Source organism: Austrofundulus limnaeus, unplaced genomic scaffold (assembly GCF_001266775.1).
Source record: "Austrofundulus limnaeus strain Quisiro unplaced genomic scaffold, Austrofundulus_limnaeus-1.0 Scaffold1215, whole genome shotgun sequence".
Lineage (NCBI taxonomy): Eukaryota > Metazoa > Chordata > Actinopteri > Cyprinodontiformes > Rivulidae > Austrofundulus > Austrofundulus limnaeus.
Window position 1 is genome coordinate 44,407 of NW_013953617.1, and position 1,807 is coordinate 46,213.

At 38.5% G+C, this 1,807-nt stretch overlaps 1 protein-coding gene and 1 long non-coding RNA gene across 2 annotated transcripts in view; one reads left to right on the forward strand and one right to left on the reverse strand.

Moving 5' to 3' along the window:
- The window catches only part of LOC106534586 (uncharacterized), a 10,467-nt gene extending 9,724 nt beyond the window's left edge, over positions 1-743 (reverse strand). The window contains exon 1 of the long non-coding RNA XR_001312364.1: positions 545-743. This is a non-coding gene — a long non-coding RNA (uncharacterized LOC106534586). The remainder of the gene's footprint in view (positions 1-544) is intronic.
- fer (fer (fps/fes related) tyrosine kinase) overlaps positions 1-1,807 on the forward strand; it is a gene marked incomplete in the record, with an annotated part of 41,331 nt that overhangs the window by 13,268 nt on the left and 26,256 nt on the right.

The window sequence follows — 1,807 nt, forward strand, 5'->3', positions numbered from 1 at the left end:
TCCATCCATCCATCCATCCATCCATCCATCCAATAAACAGTTCATCCATCCATCCATCCATCCATCCATCCATCCAATAAACAGTTCATCCATCCATCCATCCATCCATCCATCCATCCAATAAACAGTTCATCCATCCATCCATCCATCCATCCAATAAACAGTTCATTCATCCATCCATCCATCCATCCATCCATCCAATAAACAGTTCATCCATCCATCCATCCATCCATCCAATAAACAGTTCGTTCATCCATCCATCCATCCATCCATCCAATAAACAGTTCATCCATCCATCCATCCATCCATTCATTTCTAACACTGAATGTTTATTTTTGTAGTACTGGCATGCTGTTTAAAGTACTTTTTGTTTGGACACTAAATAAATTTCAAAATAAAACCATTTCTGAGTATTTTACTGAGGTCAAGTGTCCAAACTTCTCCTTTCTTTGTCCCGCTGCTGTTTACACCAAAAGAACCTAATTTTAACTCTGGATTGACCCAATAATCCCTTTGTACCTTCAGATTACACAGATTGACTCACCTGTTTACATCCACACGTGTCTTCTTTTTGTATCTTGGTTTTTCCAAACAAAATGTCCACCTTTTCTTTGATCTTCTTTTCTGCAGTAAAAACTGAATCAAAGTGACCCAGACAACTAATGTGCCTCAGCTCTTTCTCTCTTTCTGTTTTTCTGTTTGAGTGCAGCACTCTCAGCCGCCTCACCTAAACCTGTTTTACCTGCTGACACTCCCTCTCTCTCTGTTTATTCTCTATTGAGCTCGCCCACAGGTGCAGCTCACCTGACTGCTCCTCCCCTTGTTGTTTCTGCTGTGTTGTCATGTTTCTGTTCTACAATCTCAAGCATTTTTTCATTTCCTCTTTTAAACCATCTGATTAATATTAATTATTGGAGACAAACTAGGTCAGAAATCTTTTAGTTTGAAAGTTTTTAGTCTTATTTTTTTATTCTTACTTTACTGATTTAGTTCTACGACTGCAGTGGTTGGTCACTTTGCCAACTGTGATTTATTTTGTTGTGTGAATGTGTTGAACCTGTTGTGTTCTCACCTGTTCAGCTGTCCCACTGGAACTTTTTCAGGACTGAACCAACACAAAGTTCTGCAGACAATTGTTGAGAAAAATCCTGCAGTGAACTCAACTCTGAAACCAGTTGGACAGAAACTGCTCGTTTCTTCCTTCATTCCTTCCACTTCCAGCTCAGAGCTCCACCCTCAGCTAATGATGAGTAACAAACTRACTGGTTTTTCTCCAAGGCATGACGTCTGTCATTCAGCTGACATTGTTCAGATTTTTGTCTTTACTGTATATAAAAGATAAATAAACATAAAGTCATCAAAAAGCTCTGAAACAGAAACAGAAACACTGCCCCCTGCAGTTCAATACAGGAACTGAAGAAAGATTTTAAACTTCTCAACTTTTATTTGTTTATTTATTTATAAATGACTCAAAACCCGAATTTTATCAATCTCAAGCCAGACTTAGGAGCACATTTAGTCATAATTATTTACTTATGGTACAAATATATATAAAACAGGTACAAAAATGCTTCACACTACAATCTATGTCCTCATTTAGCCATTCACACGCAGACTCACACACAAACACATTTAGCCATTCACACACAGACTCACACACAAACACATTTAGCCATTCACACACAGACTCACACACAAACACATTTAGCCATTCACACACATCTTTTCATTCACACAGCACTCTGCTGGGTCACTACAAAGCTACCAGGTACAATCATCCATGGAGACTAATCAGTGCCAATCACAT